Genomic DNA, 24,458 nt, shown 5'->3' with positions numbered 1-24,458 from the left:
ATAATGTTGAACAAGGAGATCATGCTGGTGTTCCTATGTTATGATTCTGTTGTGCTAGAAGGAAAATATACAACTCTGGGGCCATCAATCCTGGAGCTTGCATGAGATACTGGAACCAAAATTTTGGATCTGGTGCTTACATCTGGCATTTCTTTCACAAATTGAAGTAAGGCACCTACAATTCCAAGTAACTTCACTGATGCTCAAAAGGATTGTTTGGTTTATCTTTATAGACATGAAATGACAAACCTAGAAATAACAAAACACTAGTCCTTGTTACTCCTTGGATTGTAACATTTACCACAGGCAGGAAGCAGTTCTTGTGTCGGGGTGGTTTTCAGTGCATTTTTGTTATTTCTTTCATTTATTATGGAAAATATCTTTCTCTTAGACCTGATCTAGGACAGAAGGAGGTGGTAATGCTCATACAGAATAACAGTGATCTGCAGTTGCAGGCATAAAGTCACCATGCACATTGCCTGAAGCACATTGCCTGAAGTGTTCCTATGTTTGTACTTTCTACACAATCTGTTCCTGTTGGTACTGTTGCTGGGAACATTTATTCTGATTATCTCTTGCATGCAACCTTCATCCTGTCCTTTGCCCTGGAGCAAGCCTGGGCAGATAGAAGTAAATTGGCTCCCAGCTGTAATCCCAAGCCTCGTGAGTCTCCATCTGGTTGCCCAAATGCACCCTCCAGCATCAACCAAGACCTGTGAGGAGGCAGTCAAAGATTTCTCTCTAAGGAGAAGAAGAACCAGTTTGGATTCAAAAGGCATGGCAGCAAGGCGTAATCAAATCTTCCTAGTAACACAGAGAATTATGATTTCAATTTGCTTTTTTTAATTAAGAGCAGACATGTTGCAGAACACCTTTGTGTGATGCACACTGCTAAAATAATCAGCACTGACACAATAGTCCTTGCTATTAAGGAACTACCTTGGCTGTTGATGGGAAACGGAAGACAGTATAGGAACACAGCTCCTGGGCTGAGCTCAGCTAGCATCTGTGGTGCTGCTTCATCAACATGAAAATAGCACTTTGTGACTGGCCCAGTGATCGTTGAGGACAGCAGATGACCTGAGAGAGAGATTAAGAGAGAAAGACACATAAAGAACCCCAAACAAACAAGTGGAGAACTTCAAGGAACAGTTCACCATGCTATAAACATGGGTAAATATGACAAGCTGTATCTGGGATACCAGGTGCAACTCTTTAGGAGAATTTCTCTCACAGAAATGTCCCTAGCTATGATGCCACTATATAATTACATTTATTTGATGTGAGGCGACAGCTAGAGAAGTCTGACTCACTTGTAGGAGCTTCAGAACAGAGCTCAGTAGTAACACCTTGAATTTACATAATAGTTTTTCGTGTCTGGAACACAGAATGGACTTTATGATTTAGCATCATCTTCATTAGGCAGATCCATTTTGCAGGTGTGGGGATGCATGGAAGTTAAATACCTTGTCTAAATTAAGACAGGAGTTCTGACTCAGAGCTGAGAATATCCAAGACCTCATTTTCTTTTTGACCACTAAATTACAATCTGTTTTAAAATACTTGTTGCTTTGGGATTAAAAGATATAAACTCAATTTAACTTATGATATGTAGCTAACTTGATTTAAATGAAAAATCTGCAGTGCCATTCAGTTGTTCAACTGCCTGAGATAAATAAAATGCTAAAAATACTCCTGTCTTTCTAGTGATCTATAGGAATATGAATCACAAGCACTAAGAAGGCGTGAGATGCATGCTGACATTTTAATACAACATTTCCCAGTAAATACCAAATCCTGTCCTCCAGATTTGTAAGACCACAGACAAAAGCTGCGAAGCCGTTACAAAGCAGCAGTTCTTCTGTTGTAACATCTGCCCTTCGACTGTAGCGCCTCTGTTTCCTTTTCTATCAGGCCACAAAAGCAGAACTTTTCCTCGAAACCCAGCTGGCCCTGACTTGATACCTCAGAGCATGAGGGTTTGTAGTTCTTATCATGTGGTCATCTCAGGCTGAGCTGCAGATGCTGCTCTTTTCAGCAATTTACTAGGCTACTTCCTTCGGTGATATCCTGTGGCAGTCAACATCATGGGTTAATTGTAAATGGTAGAAAATGGTTTATCTGTATTATTTTAAGTCTGTTGCCTGTCAGTATGGATATTTCTTGTCTTTGTGGTGGTAATGTAAAGGCCAAACCAGGTTCAAAGATCTGGCTTTCATTATCTCTTTTGTTATTTTATGTACTCATCACATTGCCTCTTTTGGTTGTAGCTTTTCATTTTAAAATGAACCTAGTCCTCCTCATAGCTTTAACCTTTGCATTATCTTACCATAGAGCTTTTTAGCATTTGATAGGTCCTTTCTGAGAAAAAAAGTGATCAACAGGGATTATAATATTTACCATGAAGCTCTAGTGATGCAATACTGTTCTAAAAACTGCCATTGACTTCAACAGGGCTTTGACATAGGTAACTATATTCATTGAAACTGAATTTTTCTGCTTTCATTTTATCTGGTTATTTACTCTGTATTTCCTTTTCTAGGGATTTTGTAATCCTCCATAACTTTCTTTTCTAATTTAAATAATGACTGATATTTGTTAAATTTCTCTTTCTGCATTTACTGATCCCCATTCTCTAGATGTTTAGCAATGAACTCAGAATGTATCTACAGAGCATCACAAATGATCTCTGGATCAAAACCGGTTATTGATTCTTACTCAGATGCTTTACAACCTTTATGAAAACATATATTTTGCCTTTCCAAAATGGTGGAAGTCTTTAAACTTAGCATGCAGATGCCTTAAACATCAGACAGTATTTAGCCAGCTCTATCCAATAGCACACAAATGTAAAACCAAGGAAAATTGACAGTGTCTTTATGTAAGAGCATGCATTTATTCTTCAACATGTTCAAAATGCAAGATCCACTTACCCAAAAGTTGAAACCATTCTCATGTCTTTTAGAATATGATAACTATATTAACAATCTTAGCACAGGGTACTTCCTAGGGATTAGTGGCTGACTGGGATAAGCGGCCTTTGCCTCAAATATCAACTCTTCCCACTTCTCCATCAATTCACTGAACTTGTCCTGCACCTCCTCTGTTATTGCCAAGTAGTAATTGTTCTTTTAATGTTAATATATACAACTACTCATTTACAATGTACTAAATTCATGACATGAAGCATGCTCCAATTACTCTTTGTAATAACCGCACCATAAAAGTGATCTTTCCATGATAATTAATGACTGAAATATTTCTATAATGAGAGATGAATGTTGGTGTGATTACATGAAATAATATGTCTCCTTTTCTCTTTTAACATATAGACTCTGCAAATAACCGGTATGAGAAAATGGAACATATGTCCTCACTTTTGAGTTACCATTCACTCCAGATTTATGAACAAATCAATCAACCGCAAGTGTAAAACTGGAATAGCACATAAAGGAACCATCTGAAATATTCAGGCTCCTCTTTTCTTGTTTGTTTTTGGTTTTGTTTGTTTTGTTTTATTTTGAAATTGCTTACATTATCCCCAAGAACTTGCATAATGAAATCAAATTGAGTTAATGCTCACAAGAAATCAAGATCTAGTTAGCAGTCTTATCATAGATAAAAAGAAAACTGGTGCCTCTCAACATAAGCAGATTAGTGAATGCAAAGAAAAGTTGTCTTTTAAACCCCATTTCTATATCCAGTTCTTGTACCTTTGGTACCAAGTACCATGACCTAAGGGTTTGTGCTTTGTCTTGTGAAACTCAGTGTTCATAGGAGCCACTGTGAAACTCAGGGGGCAGAGGGTGTTCACTGCTGCTACAAGCAACTGGGCAGTTCTTTGGAGCAACCTGTGATAAGTCACTTGTTTTTCACCTGTCCCTGGCTGTGAGGCCACCATTAATAACACACTATGTTGAAAAGAGCCTGGCACAATGATATTTTAGCACAACATACCAGAACTTCTCTTAATGTAGTTATTCAAAGAATGATAGTGCTTTATCTTCCTTTATCATTCACGGTGACTGAGGACCGATAAGCAGCATTCAGAGGATTCTAATTTATCTCAGCATAAATGTGTCTGTACTATTTGATATCTCAGGTCATGCTTGGTTTTGTGTGTACTGCTATGCACATCCCTGCTCACTGCTCTTCTGGGGGTTGTGTAAGTTCACACCATATTGAGCAAGCAGCACCTCTGTATAATACATGCCATACTGGCTGGTTAATTGACTGTTATGAAATAGTTAAAACTAGATAATGATATAGTTGAGACTATTTCTTGTAGTCACTTCGGTGTTAACCCAAAGTGGCAGCAAGCTGCTCATACTGGAATTTACTGACATTTAACATGGAAGAAAACTTCTTCTCAGAATAGGCCTGGAGAAGTCAGCAGAGCACTATCATGCTTAAATGTTTAATATAAGATAGAAATTTCTAGTCTGCTTCCTGTCAGACTTGTAAAAGCTGTCAGAACTCATTAAGTTTGATTTTCCTGTATTTAAGAAAGGTAGAGGCATCCAGAATTTCATAAATGTTTTTAATTTAATAATTTAAACTGTATTTCTGTAGCTGATGTGCATGCCTTACCTTAATGGCTTCTGCTAAGGTGTATATGCTTGAATATTCGGAATTACACATCAATTATTACCTCATGCTGACAGCTAGGTTTGGTCAGCCCAGTATTTGCCAACACAGCCAACTGAAATCCTTTCAATGAAGATACACTGCAGATGCATCTGCTCTTTAGCTGTTGTGAATAAGGATGTTGGGCATCAGATGGGGAATGGCACATAATGTGAGATGTTTTCTGTCTTTGACAAAGCAAAGCGTTTTGTGTAAGACAGGAAGGGAAAAAAATATTTCTTCTTTGTCCAATCTATTTACGTGTTGTGCCATGACAATGTCAGGGAAGTAGTGGTATAAAACATATTTTTGTAACAGAGGGAAGCAGTCCTGAGCAGGCTGGTTATCTGATCCAGTTTTTTGCTATATTCATGGCCTGCAGTTCATTTGATCAGACGACGCTGCATTGGTGCTGTAGCAGGTTTTAATGGTACGTCCCAGAAGATGTTTGATTTTCTGAGCTGAAAGCTTATCACCTAATTTAATTTCTGAATTTGCTGTTGCCTTTGTGAATACACCGTCAAATTCTCCTCACATATTTTTCCATGCTCTTAAGAAAAAAGTATATGGAGTTATGTTATTCCAAGAATAGATCTAGGGGCCATATCAGCCCAGCCCTGCCTGCACTCTACACTGGATCTTAAGACGCCTTAAAGGTTATGTCTTAGTCAAATGACTCTCCAGATGTTTGATAAATGCTGGATTTGGCCCCTGTTTTTAAAGTAAGTTTGGAGGTGCATTGCTGAGCAGCCCTCATCTGAAGTCTCGCGTTACCTCCATTAGGCCTCCAAAAAAGAGCCATAACTCCAGAATGACCACCCATCTTTCAAAAACATCACTGGCTCTTAAGGGCCTGTAAAACCTGCAGCTGACTTCTGGTCTCCACTTTGGAAGTCTTCTTCCTAAATAATAAATAATTTACACGAATTTATCATTCATAAGAATCTGGCCTTTCTGCCGTTTCTAGGTTTGTTGTCAACCTTAAACCACTGCCTGCCATTAATGTGGTTTGAAGATTTCTTAGTTCTACCAAAAGTTGTCCAGGAGTTCAGCAGTCAGGCCAGCACAAAAAGTAGTCCAGCAAGAGCAGCTGAATCAGACCTAAGGTGGGTTGTTTAGCTGCTCGAATAGGTGCTCCAGCAATACAGTAAAATAATCCTGAGGCAAGATTCAAGTTCTGTAAACAAAAAGAAAAGGCTTGTTTGATAAATACAGCTAAGAGATTCAGATTCAGATACACATAAGTGCAAGCAGACTGTTGTCAGTGCAAAGAGACACTGCTGAGCTGAGCTGAGTAGCAGACTTCTGTGATAACCTGCATAGGTCTTCCCAAATTTTATATCTCCTTTCCTGTGTAGAATACTAAGGTGTATGTTACTGTTAAAAGTGGTTTTATTCTTCACTATACTTTCCTCAAGGCCAGACAGAAAGTGAAGGTCCATTCAAAGAGATGTCTCCTAGAGATGTAGACAGGTAGCAAAGCATCACATCGTAAGAGGCAGCCTCATTCTCAGGGTGTAAAGTTTTAGTCAAGATGTAGCATGGCATGAAATCAGTGCCCTGAGATGCCAACACAGGGCCTTTATCAACCAGTGAACATCTTTTTCGTTTGTTTGTGGGTTTTGGTTTGGTTTGGTTTGGTTTGAGGAAAAAAAAAAACCAGAGAAATTTCTATTTTTTTTTCACTGTGGTCTTTTAAAAGATGTCATTTTCTTTAAAAGTTTTCATTAAATATTGCTGTGCCTTCCTTCAAATAAACTCCATTGTTTTGTATGATGGTAATGTGAGGGTAGCCACATTATAGATGCTGAAGTCTTCAGACCCCTTTTAAAAATGAGTATTTGACTGATAATTCTTCCATCTTTTGTAGCGCTACATTCTTTGAGTTGTTTAATCATTAGGGTATTGAGGAAGATCTGCGGCCACTTCCTCTTTAGTTTAGATTATCTGGCCTTCTTTAGCAGATTGTTCATCCTTCTTTGTCACAGACATCTCCTTTATCCAGCATATCATATGGGATGGAAACATGCCCATGCTTTATTCCAAGTGAAGAAAAGAAACAGCTATCAAGTATTTCCCATCTCTCTGAGTCACTATTTATGATTCATTGAGTGAAAAAAATAAGCTAGAAACTGAATGCGCTTGCCTGAAATGAACACAGCCTACATTTTGGAAATCCAGTGATAATATTAGCTGTAAATGTCTATTATATAAGATTTTTAGCAGTTTCTCACTCCTAGCAACATTCTGACTGTCATCGTCTGAAGTACCCAATATGACACTGTGTTTCTGCTGTAGCAGTCTTTTTTTTTCTCTTCCCCTTCCACAGATGCATCACTTGCTGTTTGGTGTTCAGTGTTGGTTTGGTGTTCAGTGCTGCCAGAACCCAAAGTTTGAAAAGGGTTGCCACTTGCCCTTCAGAGAGGTTTGCCTGGTATTCTCCAAAGCAATGCTGTCTCCTCCTGAAAGAGCAGTTGTAAGCTTGATTGCTGACTTAAGAGTCCCTCCTCAGGTTCTTCAGCTATGTTGATGAGGTCCTACTTCAACAAAAGCCATCTCTGTGTTACTAAAATCTGTCACAAAGTTTTCAGAAAGAAAGTGGGATGGAGGGTTCTACCTGGAGTTTTTACATGAGAAATTCTGTATGGGAAACTTCCACTTTTTTCCCTCTTTCTGTTTTTCCCATGCTCAAAAACTCAGCCATATCAGTCTGCAGTAAGCCCTCATCAAAAGTAAACTCTGATTCCATTGGACCCCAAAAGAATAAAGCAGCATTTAGTTATTTCTTTAACTTAACACTTAATGGAGCATTTGAGCAAAATACAGCAATGGCAAATTGGTAAAATATGCCTTAAGTGCCCTATGACAGGAACACAAGTGACACTTTGCCAATGCAGTCTTTCCATTCACAAAGAGATGTCAATCAAGATGTCTTGCTCCCTGACAGACCGTCCATCTACTGCAAATACTTAAGAAGATTTGGATCACTCTTTTCCCTGTGTTAGCAGCATCAACAATGAGCTCTTTATCTAAGGGTCAACAGGTCACTAGCCCGTCAGCTTGGATTACTCGTTGTTTCACTCCAGGGTCCCATTTCCCTAACCAGTAGTACAGCATACAGGCTAGGTTTTCCCGGGGATCTGTTCTGGGTGGGAACAACTGGGTATCTCTCAAACACAATCCATGAGTGGTTTGATGCTTAGAGTAATAAAGGCAGTTCCAATAGGTGTTATGGCCTGTCTCTCTGCCCAGCTCAGGCCTCCAGCAGGTACCCAGTATGATAGGTCTTTTCATATGTTGTAATTCTGTAGCCTGCTATATGCAGCCCACACTCTCAGCACTCTGCTGGAAAGGTATAAATGTGCTGCAGGTGTCTCATTTTGGAAGCATATTAAAAAAGAAATAAATAATTTTTTTTAAGTTTTTTTAAAAGAAATCACCATCAAACCAACAGTGAAGTTTTGAGGACGAAAAAGAAGCTTGACATGGCCTGGGGGAAAACTCAGACTCTTGTAGCAGAAGGAATTAACAAATCATGGAAATGAGGGACTGGAAGAATGTTTATCCAGGGGGAGCAGCAGTGTCACTTCATGGTAAGAGGTTTGAGGCTCAAACCAGGCTGTGTAGCTCAAAATTAGAAAGACTAAAAGTGACTCATGATGAAAAGCAATTGAAAGCAGACAAATAGTGTCTATGTGTTAGAGAGGCTGTGGGTCACTAGACACAGATGTGTGGGCACAAATGCTTAGGGGACAGTATTTGAGCCGGAGCACTGTGCAGAAGGGAGTAACCATGGATAACCATGTAAGTCAGCAACTGTGGCACAGTACCAGGAGTACAAAGTCACCCTTTGTAGCTTATCACCTGGCATCCTCTTGCTAGGTACATGAGTGGGGAACAATTCTTAAGACTCTGGCACCATCTGCCACAGTGTACTTCTTTGGAAGATGAAGCAGTATGGGCTGGAGGGAGGAGTTTGTTGGATGGGCTGTTATGTGGGTTCAAAATTGGCTGGATCATCAGCTTCATAGAGTAGTGATCAAAAGCTCAATGTCAAGATGAAGACCAAAAAATAGCCAGAATAAGCTAGGGGCTGATACTGAGGCCCGTTTTCTGTAAAAAGGAACGTGGGTTTATACCTTCCAGATGCCAGGGAGCAGCAAGAGCAAGCTGCTCTTCAAAGGAAGGGGAGCTAGGTGATGGCAAGGCAGGAAGGGTCTGTGGCAAGAAGTCAGGAAGTTTAGACAGCTAGGGTCAGGATCAGGTCCAGGGACAATGATCAGGGTCAGCCTTAGTCTAGTGACAGCCCTGCAAGCCCATTGTGGTGCGGCTGGTTCAGGGTCAAGCCAGGAAGTAATTCAGTCTGTCAGGATTAGGGTCAGGGTAAGGGTCAGGACCAAGGAGGTATTTGGACCGAACAGAGGCATGGCCAAGCTAAAGAGCTGCAGCTTGAAAGCAGCTCCCAGGGGAAGACTTGGAGGACAGGACATTGCTTCTAGCGGTTCTTCACAATAGTTCTATTAGTGAGGGAATTGACTTTGGACTCAGTCAGACTCTTTAACTTAGTCAAATAGGGTCCTGCAAGTGTGTGTGTGGGATTGTGCTCAGGACCCTGATACCAGGGGGATTCCGGCCCAGAGCTCAGCAATCCAGAGCCTAAAGCTGGAGAGGAGAGCTGGCCCATAAGTCACTAACCACATCTCAGTTACAAGGAAAACACCAATTCAAGTTAACAGGTATATTCCTTTTCATTAGATACTTTAGCAGAATTAATGCCTAAAATCCCTTAGAAATATCCCACACTAGAAAACTGGCAGATCCACCCCATCCAGCCAGACGCTGTCATCTGTGGCTGTTTCATCTTTCTGACAGATCAGCTGGCTTGACTACCTCCTCATTTCACAATAAATGCAACAGTAGTCAAGGCTTACCTAATATCTCCGATATTGAAAGCATTTCCTGAACTTAAGCTTTCTTTTCTTCTCACCTTTGCAGGAAGCAGGTTTTGGTGTTGTGCCTATAATTTCCTTTTGTGCGGGTGGGGAGCCTTTCTCCTTGCTTTGCAATACAGCAGGTTTTATTTTTTAAAACGTATTATTATTTAATACAGACTTGGCTTTTTATACACGCTTAATGTAAATAACACAATGAAAAAGGTGTGTCCGTCTGCTTTAATGAAACAGCCTCCTCCCACCGTTTTTGTGGGGTTTTAGGGTGTCCTGTCCAGGGAATGTCACAATATCCAGCAGCTGGCATTCATGGGTGTGAGATCCTGCAGGTCTTCAGTCAGAGTGGGTAAAGACAAAAGGGGTAGCTGAAACACAGCAACACACAGCCGTTACACTGCCCTTTGGTGGAAAAGGCTGATGAGATCTAGAGGAAAGGCTGTGTCTTGTAGCGCATGGAATATGAGCAATGCCTCAAAACTGGAAGTAGGCCATAAAATCCTGCATCCTTGCCACATCCACAACCAAAAGGCATCCACAACAAGAAGGCAATCCAAAAGCAGTGATTTTTTAAGAAACTGGTGCTGTTGGTTGTTTTAGAGCATTCACACTTTCAATTAACACATGCTCAGTTGGCCAGTAATTGCTGGCTTTGTGTATTTGTGGTCATGGATAATTACACCATGTGAGGAACTAAAATATTCCCACAGAGTACAACTGTATTGATCCACAACCTACTTCTAAATGTCATGGAAATATCTTTCAAGGGGTATCAGTGAACAGCGTTGTTCTGGAGGAAATTGGGTTTGATTTGGCAGCATTAAAAGTGTTTAAAAATCACTCACTGAGCAATTACGGTGTTGGCTGTGCTCATCTTGTTGAGGTTGAAATTTGTTCACCTAAGGAATGATACACTGAGCTTGCATGCATAGCTGGAGATTAGTCACTGGAATAGTCAGTGGGGCATAGGGGTATAAAAGTCAAAGGACGATCGTTTTCTTGCAGAGTTATTATTATTTTCTCAGGACCATATTCCTCCTAGTAGAAGTATGGCATCGTCTGCCAGGGCCAGTAATTCAAGGAGACAAGCACCTTATGGCTATGTGGACTTGTGGGGAAAAGCTGATTTAGGAAAGATCACTGTTTAGTGAAGAAACCTCATTTTGATCACTCAAAGACTATATGCAATAGAGCCTTTCATTTCAGTTTATAATTCTTGCTGCTTCATATATCTGGCCTTTCTCCAGCGCCGTCCCAGCACAAGCTCAGTAGACTTAAACTGGCATCACTCTCCTCTCAGTGGAGCTTTAGCTTGACAGCATTAGTGTGAGACACCTTCTGTGCTTCCAGGTGAGCAGGGATGATGTGAGGCAGCAGAAACTTGTCAGATCCCATAGCTAAGTACAACTCAGATTTCAAAGCCAGAAAAATAAACTCCTGAATGGCTGTCATGCTTCAAGGCTGATAAATTCTCATTCCAGTTTAAAGCATTAGAAATGATCTTGGCTCTGTCTCAAACCCTTGTTTTGTGGTGTCACTTCTGACTATTATAAGACACAACAGCATTTGCTTTAGAAAAACGGTTGTTTGACAATTAAAACACTGGGTTTTCAAAAAGTTAAATATAATTGAATCATCAAAGATTTGTAGCCTATTTGCCATAATAATATTCTGATCATCTTCTATGCTTTCTTTTGATTATTCAGAAAACATAATACCTGTATTAAAGAATTAGGACCTATAACATTTTCATGCTCTAGGCTAGCATTACTATCCTCAGTCTACAGAGCAGGAAATTTAAGGAAATCACAGTAATGATTTTGTTCACTGTCATTTAGCAGGTATGCAAGATAAATGGGAATAAGATACAGACCTCCTCAGTCACAGAACTGAGGTGCCAGTACTGTAGGATTCTCCTTTTACTGTCAGAAGCAGTAACAACTGGCACTGAATTATCAGAACCTATGCTGAGGACTCATGCTCTTCCTCAGACTATGCAAGGTAACAGGATATCGGATCAGTCATTTCTGCATTCTCAGAGCGCTGCATCTGTGAGGTGTTGCTCTTCTATTGAGCTTTAAAATCAGAGGAAACAAACTAAATTAGTAGTGAGTATATTCATATCCCATATGTTAGGGTTCCTCTGCTGAGAGGTGGCAACTTTATATGTTTGTGGCATATGTTCAGCCATCCCTCTGAGCCTTAAATATAAACCAAGGATTTAATTTTGTTGCTTCAAATCTGTCACACCAATGGGTTCCCCCAGCAGTTTCCAAATGCCTACGTAGTAGCTGTTGTACGTAACATGTTCTCATGCCCTGTAGTGGTATGTCTGCGCTAAGTAACTTAATACCAAGAGCAGCAGAGAGAAAATGTTGATTCTGGGATAGACTTTACAAACCTCAGATATGCTTGTACATGTTTGAAAAGGTTTTGACTGATTTCAATGAGACTACACTTATTGCCATCCCACCCTTACCCAGAAATGCTTGCTCGCTCTGCCCCCCTCCGGAAACAACAGGGTGACAGACAGGGATCCAAGGAATCTGTAGTTCCCTGCTCTCTGTTGTGACAAGGCAGCGACAGATGCTTCTGAAATTGGACAAGTTTTCATATGCCTTCCTAGCTCTGGCTGCATGAACAAGGCAGACCATTGATCTCACTGAGGATTATTAAAAAAAGTGATGGATAAAATGCACTAGAAGTAACAGTGGAGGGAAGCACTGTATACTGCTTGGAGCTGGCAAAGGGTTCTAATTCATGCTTTTTGTTAAAAATTAAAGCACAAGGTGTATGAATTGCTAAAAATCAAGGTTAGATTTTTGCAAATAAAATTAGAACAATTAGTGAAAATCTCTTGTCATGCAAATAAATGAGGAAACAAGTCCACTGTGTAGTGAGGATGGGTGAAAAATGAAAGATAATAATAATAATGATACATTTCCAGATCCAAATTAATACTTTGCCTCATTTTTCAGTAAGAAAGGTAATGTTGATGGGATGGAAGCGAAGGCTAAATGGTTTATGGAAGTAAATGCACAGTGGCAGAAATGACCACATCTGAATGTAAGAATTCTCACTATGCTCTTTAGAGAAACAAGCTAGTTTAGACACTGAAATCTATAAAGCATCCTGTTTTTTTAATGGAGCATGGAGGAACACCATCTGACTAGAAAACAGCAAGCACACTATCTGTATATATATATGGGTATATATATACCCATATATATATGAAAAGGGGAGGAAAATAATCCAGAATCAAGAAATTAATCTGAACTAGATGTAAGATTAGAACACATATTGAAGTGGTGGATATTTAAAAGCAGGAAATTAAATAGAAACCAGGATAACATGTAATGTAAATTTAGTAGTGGTAGGTTGGTCAGACGATTATTATACTTTTTGATACCACGGATGACTAAATCTGTGTAAAAATAAAGCAAAAGCACCACTAAAAGCTAAAGCTAAATCTCATCTGTCTGTACTGTAGCTAACTACCAATACCTTATAGGAAATTATTATTTGTAGAGGTTACATGTAGAAAGCAGCAAGAGATATGAGCTCAGAATCAGCAAAAGAGGAGAAACAATAATTGGTCTGGAAAGAACTGCCATTAGCGGAAATCCTTAAACATTTGGGATTGATTTTTTAACATCTTCATTAATGACGTCTGGGATAAGAATTTGGCGTGTACTAATGAAGTTTGGTGATGACACAAAGCTCAACAGAGAGGCAAACTGTAATATTGTACAGGAAAAACTAAATGACCTTGAGAGTAGAGTATTAGTAATGGGATGAAATTTAATTGCATAATGTGCAATGTCATGCACTTAACGAGCTTATAACATGAACTTCTGCAAATTGGGAGTTTCAGATGAAACTGACAGAGAACGAGGGAGACCCTGGGGCACTTGCTGATTACAGGAGGATTGTGAGCCACCAGTAGAGGGTTGTCATGAAAAAAGCAAGTGCCACAGCTAGAAAATACCTTTCCTGGCATAGCCAGTAGAACCAGAGATGTGCTTGTGTCACTGTGCGAGACACTAATCAGAAATCATGTGAAATATCACCTATTTTCCTTATTTGAAAAGGACAGTTTCAGATGGGAATGTCAAATCAGTTACTGGGATTTTCTTAGAGGTGGAGACAGGGATTTTCTTCTGTGAGAACAAAAGGCAATATAGCCATGCAAACATCTCTATCCTGCCCCTGGGACTGGACCAGTTCCCTGCAAAGTGCTGTGGCCTACCTGATGGATTCATCAGCCCCAGACAGTGCAAGCCCCTCATGCAACAGAGACGTATCCTCCCAGAGGTAGTTTTCTTGGCCTAAAAAAGTAAAATTAGCTAGAAACCTGATCACTTTCTATAAATAAACACTTGGTTTTGTAGCTGTCCTGTCTCTCAGAAGGGCAATGCTAGGGAAAACAACCAACACAGCAAACAGGGAGAAAATCAAATAAACTTGGGCTGAAAATAAAGAGAGCTTTGTAACCAACAGAAAAGAGAGTTAGCTGTGAAATTATGGAGGAAAATAAGCTTGCTTTAAAATGTAGCTAAAATTTTTTACCATCTCTATTTACATTCTTTCTAAAAATGAACCCAGAAAAAGTTCTTAGCCTCTGATTTTTTCTGTAACAGCAATACACCAACTTCTTGGCTTAAATCTACTACTTGTTAGAGAATGTGGTATTTTTTAACAAGTCATCTCATCAATTCTTTATAGAAAAAATACATATTTAATTCAAGTTTTGGGTGTCAGTGTTTTTTTTTTTTTTAAAGAAAACTTGGCACAGAACTTCTGTCATAGAAAATAAAATGAATTACTGGAGTTATTTTCTAGTTTCTGTATCCTTTGCAGTGATCTTCCATTGTATTTGGTAAACGTTTGTCTGTAGGAAGAAAAGTAAGCAGACTCAACTGGGCATTCAGAAACATGGTGCTAATTTCTAATGTGCGGAAATATTTTCTCCCAAAACAGACTAGTCTTTTCACACTAAAGATGGTTCAAAAGAGGCAGAATAAATTTTCCACTAACTGCTGTCAACTACTGATACTTTCTACACTAGAACACCAATTATACTGACAAATGTTCTTCACTGGTCTCTTTTGGGCACATATATTTCACCAATTGTCTTCCTCTCCATGGCTTGAAGTAGAGTCATTTCTTTGGAGATCTAAAGTACTTGTCTTCCTTCTGATCCTGCTAGAGACAAGTTACTGGCTGGCAATTTATAACTCTTTGCTAGCAAAGTCCCTTTCACTTCTTTTTGGAGACATTTAATTTCTTTTTATTTTTTTTTTTATGCTCCATCCCTGGCAGTGTTCAAGGCCATGTTGGACAGGGCCTTGAGCAACCTGGTCTAGCGTGAGGCATCCCTGCCCATAGCAGAGGGGTTGGAACTAGATGATCTTAAGGTCCTTTCCAACCCTAACCATTCTGTGATTCTATGCTTCTAGCTCTCACAGTCATACGTGATTATGGAGATTAGTTTGGAATTCAGGAGGGTTTTTTATAAAATATATTTTGGGTCCTACATGCCCTCCTGTTTTTCTTCAGGTTTTATACTTGTCTATAGCTTTCCAGAGATGCTGAGAAGTACATGGTTTTCAGCAACGTCTAGGACAAGTAGATACTTGCCGTCTCTTCACATTACACTGCAGTACCATATGAAAAAAAATACAGACAAGAGGAGAGAGACTCCAACTCTATCCCACACAAGTGCCCACGTTGAGCCACTCTGTTATCTGGTTATTTAGCCATGCAGATGTCATGGTTTAAGCCCGGCCGGTAACTCAGAACCACGCGGCTGCTCACTCACTCCCCCCTCTTCTTCCTCCCCCTGCTCCTGGAGGGAGGGGGAGGAGAATCAAAAGAATGTAACTCCCATGAGTTGAGATAAGAACAGTCCAGTAACTAAGGTATAATACGAAACCACTACTGCTACCACCAATAATAATAATGATTAGTGAAATAACAAGGGGAGAGGATACAATTGCTCACCACCCGCTGATTGATACCCAGCCCGACCCGAGCAGTGATCTGGGCCTTCCAGGTAACTCCCCCCGGTTTATATACTGGGCATGACGTGCTGTGGTATGGAATACGCCTTTGGCCAGTTTGGGTCAGGTGTCCTGTCTCTGCTTCCCCCCAGCTTCCCCTCCTCCCTGACAAAGCACGAGACTGAGAAATTCCTTGGTCGGAGTAAACATTACTTAGCAAGAAGTAAAAACATCGGTGTTATCAGCACGGTTCCCAGACTAAAATCAAAACACAGCACTGCACCAGCTACTAAGAAGGAGAAAAACGACTGCTACTGCTGAACCCAGGACAGCAGAATACGTGACACCTCCTGAAGGGTGCTGCAGGTCTGTGGCACTGAATGTTCAGCAGCAGGACTTGGCCAGCCTCTGTTCTGCAATGAGATATACAATATTTGGAGAGGGCCAATTCAGTTTAATGGCTGTTTCTAAGCTTTGTCCAATGCTGACAGAGTGTGCACACATCATAGGAAGAGTGACAGACCGATAACCTAACCTTAGCATTAGTGTGGAGCAAACTGCTGCATGCTTTCATGGTATTGATCGTAAGTCCTGTATCAGGAGGGGCTGGACACAGCCCTCACAGGCCAAAGTTAAATCTTGACCTTTTACTAAAGGGGAAGCAAGGCTAATTATGCCCAGATAGTTAGGCAATAACTGAGCTTGAACAGCTGGTTAAAGAATTTCTGGGACTTTATGCCTCTCCTGAGATGATCTGGCAGCCATGATAGACTCCAAGAATACCTGAGAGGGCTTGCTGCCAGAATCAGGTGTCCTTTCTAGCAGTTTTGCAACTGGTTACTGAAACCCCCTTTGATGTGTATGCATAGGAAAAAGTAGATATTTACAGTAGTGTATTCTGAGACGTGGAAGAGTGACAAGGGAATAGATTTTCTCCCTTATACATACACATATGTGCAGACACACACACATACAGAGACATGTCCCAAAGCCATTAAAATCTCAGCTGAAGGGGAGATTTCTCAGGATGTGTGAAGTGACAGTCCTTGGCACTTCTCCAGCCAGCCCTCCTGCAGGTCTCTGCTGCATGAGAACAAGCTGATTAACAGTTTTCAAGACCCTGAATCTAGGGACACTTAAGGGAAAGGGTAGTTCCTTTTATCCTACAGCTTCAGAGAGAGTATTGCTGCAGACAAGGTAATGAGAATTTTCCAGTAGTCTCACCTTGCTCTTCCCAACTGTTTTTCTCACTCTTCCTCTGCCCCTCCTCTCTCCATCTTCAATGTACTCACTCGTTAATGATAACAAAGCCCCCTAACTAGTACACACAGAAGTGCAAGGCTGCTGCTGAACAGACTCTGTTTGCCTCAGGATCGGTTGCTGCATCTGCTTGTGAGGCTGCTAGTCAGGACTGCAGATGATTTGAGAGGCTTTCTTATTGGCAATTTAGTTAAACCTGCTGTGCACAGCTAGGTCTTGGGAGAAGGGAGATGAATGCACATTTTAATGACTGAATCGGCATATATTGGGAATCAGAATGGCAGCAGCCTCACCTCCCTAGGGGCTCACTAGCTATGACAAGCGAGAAGCCTCCTGCCTGCTAAAAAGTACATGATTGCTGTATGCCCCTCTGCTTGATATATATTCTAGATGGATTGTGCTGGGGGTCCCCGATGGCATTAAACTATACCCAGTGTTTGTGAGATGATGGTGATGCTGTTTGCACCCTGATTTCAGTGCTGCATCCCAGGAGGTATAAAACTGTACTGCAGAGTGGCTTCAGCAGATTGTTGCATCCTTACCTTCTTGTATGAAGTGGTAATGCAAAACATCAGCCTGCTGACAGGTGTAATAGTTGTTTTATATACACACATTTATCCCCGTGCTGGCTAGTGTAAATTAGCACACCTGAACCACAGTCAGTGGAGTTATGTTGATTTATATCTGCTGAGGACTGCAGCCATACTACTCGCCTCTACTTCTGCACGTGTATGCATATACATTCAAATACTTTGGTTTTCAATAGTCTTCTGCTATCCAGAATAAGATTGTGTCTTCCATCTGTTTTTATTTCCAACAAAACTCTCTGCAGCTATCGCTTCGCAAATGTGAAATTATTCTATATCCTCAGTGACATTGAGATAATTGAATTTATATTGCACATATGCTTGTTTACACATGCAAGAGCTCACAGTCATTATTACTGTTGCTGATTTATCTTATTGCCATCCCAAGCTGCATGCATTTATGTACATCATTCATTTTAAAATATTTCAGAAATAAATAATCACATAACAAACTAAGCAATCAATCAGGTGAGTATCCTATTATTCCTCTCATCTCTAACTATTCCAGTCAAACTACCAGCCTTCAAATCCTTTTTTATCATTTCAGAAGTTATATTCTTGCACTTGGAGCTCAACAATTCAACCTATATTGAACAAATGCATAGGAGCAAGTTACAATTCGAGGAAAATATACAACAGGCTTTGGGAAGTTAAGGAATTAACTGGAGAATTAACGTTACACAGTGCACGTATTTCAAGCTTTTAACAAATCATATCCAAGATCAGAATGTTAGAATTCAGACTTAAGTATTGCTTGTGTGCAAACCCAATTGATCGCAATATAGTAAGGCACCAGAAAGCAGCCAGCTTTTTCCCAAGAGGCTTTTTCTGAATTAATTCTGTAGCAGCCACCCTAAACCTTCTTGCTGGACCCATCTACTTTCTGGACCACTTGCTGCTCTGTGAGGTTTTTTTTTTTTCCTGTCGTTCACGCCTATCTCAGGTTGTCTTACTCCTGGACAGGAAAAACATTAGCTTTGATAGTCACTTTCTCAGGCAGTAAGGCTAAGTTTTGCCATGTTATTCGTAAAAGATTTTTCATTTAAGTACTAGCTATGCAAAACATGACATCTCATAATTTATTTCCCTCTGCAAAAGGGCACTTTTTGGTCTAGCAAGACAGGGCCATTATTGTTTAGACAGAGTAGCACTGACTTTGTGAGTAATTGAACTCAATAGGAGCAGGTCCCCAGGTAGTTTAAATCACAAATATCTCACTAATGTCAGCACAGTGAGTGCTGCCAAGTAAAAGCGAGGCCAAACCTGCACCTGACTTATACATCACATCTGGGCCTAAAGTCAATGTTTACAACACCCAAATGATTAGGCCATCAGAGAGACTTGTTTTTTGAATGCTGATTGATCTTTGGTACCAAGCTACTCAGCCTGGATCTACACAAGGAACTTCACAATCCCAAAATAAGCCAGCTATGGGATTTAGACCAGTTCAGAATTAGGCAAGAGCTGAGGGGGGAAATTCTGTGTCACAGTTCTGAAAGCTTGACTTTACCTGACCACTGCTGCTGGCCTCCAGCTCTGTGCTGAATCTCTTTGCCAGCTCCTGGGATTCCCATGGAGATGGGAACAGTTCAACTTCACCCCTCTACATGCTCAAGGCCTAAACTTTGCTCGTGTCCTAGTTACGCACTATTCTGAGAGTGGCAGAGGTGGCAATTGCTTGTGAACTCAGCAAAACAGTGAATTCTCTCCATCGAGAGTGAAAATGGCAAAAACTGGACCCTTCTCATTAAATAAATCATATGAACAACCCATTTGCATATGTTTTGCATTCTTGGGTATAAATTATTAAATATTTTAAAGGTTCAGGAAACCTGGAAGGATTTATAACATGAATCCCTCTGAACTGTGATCTAAGAGTTACTTCTCCCTTCAGAATAATGTTTTAGCATTATTATTTTTTAATCTACTGGGGTTTTCAATGCAGTTACTTTCAAAGGAAATAAAACCAGATGGTAATTGTAGATTAGGGAAAAAGAATGAGCTCCCAATTAATTATTAAAATTGACTGTTAATTTTAGAAGCTTGCAGCAAATTGTTCGTTGAAGAAAATTTTAAGATACAGGGACATCCTATATTATATTTTTTCTCAAATTGCCTTTTCATAAGTTGTAAAGAACATTTTAAATATTGGAGTAATCATGTTGAAAAAGTAAATGACACTAGATATATACTGAATTACATCAAAGATTTGTTTGTCTCTTTATATATACACACCATTCACAAACACTAATCCTATAAATTGCTGAATATCAATATGTTTTTGTGTAATGTAGATATATATATGAGTTTCAGTCTGAAAGCAGAGTGACAACAGTTTTCCACTTCTTTACTGTGATGAATTAAAATATTTCAATGGTTTTGGGCTTTGTATCAATGAGAAAGAAGTATCCGAGCTGAAAAAATTTGCAAACTAGCTCCTAGCTTCATGGCACTTCTTGGGAGTCAAAATTACAACAATGTCACTGAGTGAAGACAAAATGTTTTGCTGCAAAGATGGTAGATTCACTAGAAACTATTTATCACACCCAGACCACGGAGCAACCAACCACTCTGCTCTTCCATGGATCCCTTCTACTGGTGGTGAAAACATTCTCTGTCCAAGTTTGATATTTCACTGCTTTTCATTAAAACAGAGAATCAAGATGTGTGATGATAGGGAGGGCCAGGTTAGAACAAATTTAATATCAAGGTTCTATTTCACTTTCAAAAAGGGCTGCATAAAATATCCTCCCCCTTCCAAACTGATCTGTTCTCTCCATGTGTTCAGTCAGTTCTAATGCCTTCGGTGACAAACTGTGATTACAGGCACATTTTTCTCCCCTTAGCTATGCATATTCAACACTGCAGATGAGAAAAGGATGCAGCTCCAGCCTGTGCACATCAGCAAGGGCGTTCCTGATGTCCCTGACATACCTTTATGAAACCGAAGGTTTTATACCTTCAGCCCTGCCCTTTCTGAGATCATAACTTCAGCTGAAATGTAATGACTAGGGCAAAGAAAAGAATGAGAAGACCTGAAGCATGACCTCAGCGTACAGAGAAGACTTTGCAGAAAAAAAGTGATGAAGAAGTGATGAAGTGGTGATAAGAAAGAAACCTGAGAATATTTGCAGTGGGATCAATATAAGGCCCTGCTGTAATAGACTTGCTTCTACCATAGCATTGTGCTACCTGTCAATCATCCAGTGGATCAGCAGGCACTGGTTACCTAAAAGCAACACAAAAGGGAAAAAAAAAACCCCAACCTCAATTAACGAACCAAATAAAAATATTAAATCCCTAAATACTAAGCATACATCAAATTTGGCAACTCATTTGACTGCCTAAGGAAGCTGGTTTATAGACTCATGTTCATTCCACTTAATATTATTAACAATTCCCAGGGAAGTACTGCATAGTTACAGTAGCTACTACATTAATCTTTATCATATGTGCAAGAGTGGAAGCTTGCACAGGATTATGAAAACAGAGTGCTTATTGTTTTATTTCCAAACTGATCTCTATGCAGAAAATAATGATCTAATCAGACTACTTACTAACTGACTACTAACTTCCCTGGAGCTAGAAATGCTCTCCCATCAAGTGTTGGGACAAATGCCTTTGTGAGAAATTTGAGCTCTGCCTTTGAGCTGTTGCTTCATCTCTTCCAGTCAATGTGATTGGGTCACTGGATGCAAACACCTTGTATGCCAGTTTCAAACATGGTGTGGGTTAAATTAATGGTTGTGTATGGAAATCATTCTAAAAGCACAAGACATCTTCTCCATAGATTCCTTTTGCCTTTGCTCATGAATATTGTGGGGTTTCGTTTAAAAAGCAAATGGCTCTGTCTGGATGTACGATCTGTCAAGTAGGACAAAACTGCTGGCTTTTCCGCTTTCAAGGGAAAGCAAAGCTGAAAGGGCTCCTGTTGTTTCTACTTTGTATATAGGAATATAAGAGCAGGAGTACTGGTTCAGATCAAAGGTCCATCTAGCCCAGTACCAATCTCCAGCAGTGATCAGCAGTGGACAGCTAAGGCAAAGAATAAGAGCAGGGCAAGGATATAGTAATTCTTTCCCACATATTACACCAGCCTTCAGCAATTTGTGGAACAGGGACTTCCTGAGCCAGAGGTCATGACTTCACATTTAAAAGCCCTTAATGGATTTTTCTTTCATGGATATGTCCAACAAATCTCTGAAGCCTGAGTTCCTGTGGAAATGAGTTCTACAGCTTCACTGAATATTTTGTGAAGAAGTATGTCCTTTGGTTTGATTCAAACTAGCTCTTTGTCGGTTTCTTTACTCCTACTCCTTGAACTGGAAATGATATTGAGATATTGTTCCAATTTATCTTCCTCATGATGCTCATTATTATGAAATACTATAAATTATGAAAAAAACAGACCACTATTTTATCCACACTTACTCATCTCTTTTTTTCCATGGTGAAGAATCCTACTGTTTAGCCATTTCTTATACAGAAGTTGTTGCCTATCTTTATTATTTATCACCCATTTCTTCGCTATTCAAGATCCTTCAGAAATTGACACAAGAGAGTTGTCCGAAGCAAAGAGGTCAAGCAAAGTCAGCTGGCATTAATCCACCACTTCCAAGCAATTATACTCCACAATGTGGAGTGAATTGGGGTAGCAGAAGAAGAAGTGCACTTTGCTGGTACATTTGTTTGCTGTGTTGCAAAGAGCAATTGCATGTGAATTTGGTTGCCAAAGCCATTAGGTCACCCAAAATCTTCCAAGTATGGTTTAGTAGAGATCTTATGAGGCTCATACAGAAAGTGATTTTCAGGACCTAATTTAATGAGAGACCTACCCCTCTTCTGTCCTTTCTACCATGCTAGTTAAAGCTTAGAGACCCCTATCATGACAAAGAGGTGATAGTTTGTGAAGTAGACAGATGGCCTGTGGAGCTCCTTGTCAAAGGACATTATGGAAGGATGTTCTAGAAATTTGTAGGTGTTCTAGGAGACACTGTGAAAGTTCAAGGAGGACAAATTAATCCTAAAATCACAGGCACCACATTGCTGGGGAAATCCCTGAATTTGAAATGCTTGGGAGAGGGGTTGAGAGAGTGCAGGGATGAAGCTTGTCCTGTTTTTATGTTCTTCACCAGGCATTTGCTGAGGCTGCTGGTCGTGACAGCACCCTGAGCTTAGATGTACCTGTAGCCAGATCCAGACAAACTTCTCTTACAAATCCCGGCTGCCATGTTCATCAGGGCAGCCCATCTACAACACACGGTACATTAGGATTACCCTTTCTGTGGCTGCTGTAAATGCCGCAGGAGGTTCTGCTCCTCCCGAGTTTCGCTGCAAGAGGGGTGATGCGAGAAAAAGGCGGTGGAGACCATGCCATGAGGTGAAAGCCGTCGCTACTAAGCAAGCAGTGGCCGGCTGTGCTGCCGCTGCAGCTCTTCGGGCTGTCAGCAGCCCGCAGCTCCTTTGTCACCGTCCCTCGGCGGTGGCGGTGCGCCGACCCCGCGGCCGGGGAGCGCCGGGAGGCAGCCGGGCGGGCGGCAGGAGGGCTTAGGACCCAGGGGGACGGCAGCCGCCGAGTGGAAGGACCCAGGCTTTGGTGCACACGCCTCCTACCAAAAAAAAAAAAAAAAATATCATACCCGTGGAGCTGGCGCTCGCTCATTCACAGTTTTCTAGAGAGATCTGAGCCTGAACCTGGGAGCCGGGAGATTTTTCTCACCCACCCAGCTCAACAGCAAGGACACCTACAGGGGGACAAAAATCCGACCGTCCCCCGCAGCCTCCGCGGCCCCAGGGCAGGCTGTCTGGCGCTGTGCAGGTATTTGCATTTGTCTTTTCTCCGTTTGCAGCAGGGCGGCTCTCCGCGATGCCCGCCACCCCGCCCTCGCCCCGCCGGGCCCGGCTGCGGCGTTTCAGCACCGCTGGGCGGACAGCTCCGGCCTCAGCCCCGCCGCGCTGCAGGCAGGGGCCGCTCCCTGCCCCACTCCCTGACCTGCTCTCTACCTGCTCCCTGCCTGCTGCCTGCCTGCTCCCGCCCTGCTCTCTGACCCCCTCCCTGCCTGCTCTCTGCCCTGTTCCCGTCCTGCTCCCTGCCTGTTCCGTGCCTGCTCCCGCCCTGCTCCCTGCCGCCTACCCTGCCTGCCCTGCTCTCTGCCCTGCTCCCTGCCTCCTGCCTGCTGCTTGCCCTGCTGCCTGCCCTATTGCTTCCTGCCCCGCTCCCTGCCCAGCCTGCTGCCTGCCCTGCTCCCTGCCATCTGCCTCCTGACTCCCCAGCTCCCTGCCTGCCCTGCTCCCTGCCATCTGCCTCCTGACTCCCCAGCTCCCTGCCTGCCCTGCTTCCTGCCCACCTTGTCTCCTGCTTCCTGCCTGTCCTGCCTGTTTCTCTGCCTCCTGCCTGCTCTGCTTGCCCTGACTGCCTCCTTCCCCTGCTCACTGCCTCCCCTGTCTCCATGTCCCCTGCCTCCACTGTTTGCTTCTACTGCCTGCCTTGGCACCCTGCTCCCTTCCTGTCCTGCTCCCTGCCTCCCCTGCATCTTACCTGGCCTGCTTCCTCTCTGCTTCCTTATCCTGCTTCCTGCCTCCCCTGGCTGCCTCTCCTGCCTGTCCTACCTCACTACTCTCTGCCTCCCTGCCTCCTTCCGCTGCTCCCTGTCTGCCCTGCCTGTCTGCCCTGCCCTGATCCCTGCCTTCCCTGCCTGTCCTACTTCCCCTGCCTGCCCTGCTTCTTCTCCCTGCCCTGCCTGCCCTACTTCTCTTACTTCCCCTTCCTCCTCTGCTTTTCCTGTTTCCCCTGCCTCTCCTCCTTGTCCTGCTTTCTGACTCTTATCTACCCTGCCTCTTCTGCCTCCAGTTCTCCTTGTCCTGCTTCTTTGCATCCTGCCTTCCTGTTTTCTGCCTTTCCTGTCTACTCTCCTCCCTACCCTAGTCCCTTGCCTCCTTTCCTCCCCACCTCTGTTTCCCCCATTCCTCACTTTCCTGCCTTTTTTTCCCTTCCTGTTTTCCTTCTCCATCACCAGTCTCAATTCTTTCTGAAAGTG

At 41.8% G+C, this 24,458-nt stretch overlaps 1 protein-coding gene across 3 annotated transcripts in view; it reads left to right on the top strand.

Moving 5' to 3' along the window:
• CLVS1 (clavesin 1) overlaps positions 1-24,458 on the top strand; it is a 131,036-nt gene that overhangs the window by 7,338 nt on the left and 99,240 nt on the right. For 2 of the 3 annotated variants that reach the window (XM_030485441.1, XM_030485442.1), the window contains exon 1: positions 22,678-23,239. The exons of the other annotated variant lie outside the window; for it this stretch is intronic. The gene's annotated coding sequence lies outside the window, so the exon portion shown is untranslated. Of the gene's footprint in view, positions 1-22,677; positions 23,240-24,458 lie in introns of those variants that run through there. 3 annotated transcript variants of the gene reach the window in all.

The sequence above is a fragment of the Strigops habroptila genome, chromosome 1 (assembly GCF_004027225.2).
Source record: "Strigops habroptila isolate Jane chromosome 1, bStrHab1.2.pri, whole genome shotgun sequence".
In the NCBI taxonomy this organism is placed as follows: Eukaryota; Metazoa; Chordata; class Aves; order Psittaciformes; family Psittacidae; genus Strigops; species Strigops habroptila.
The sequence above is the reverse complement of the archived record's forward strand: the minus strand, read 5'-3'. Positions and strand labels throughout refer to the sequence as shown.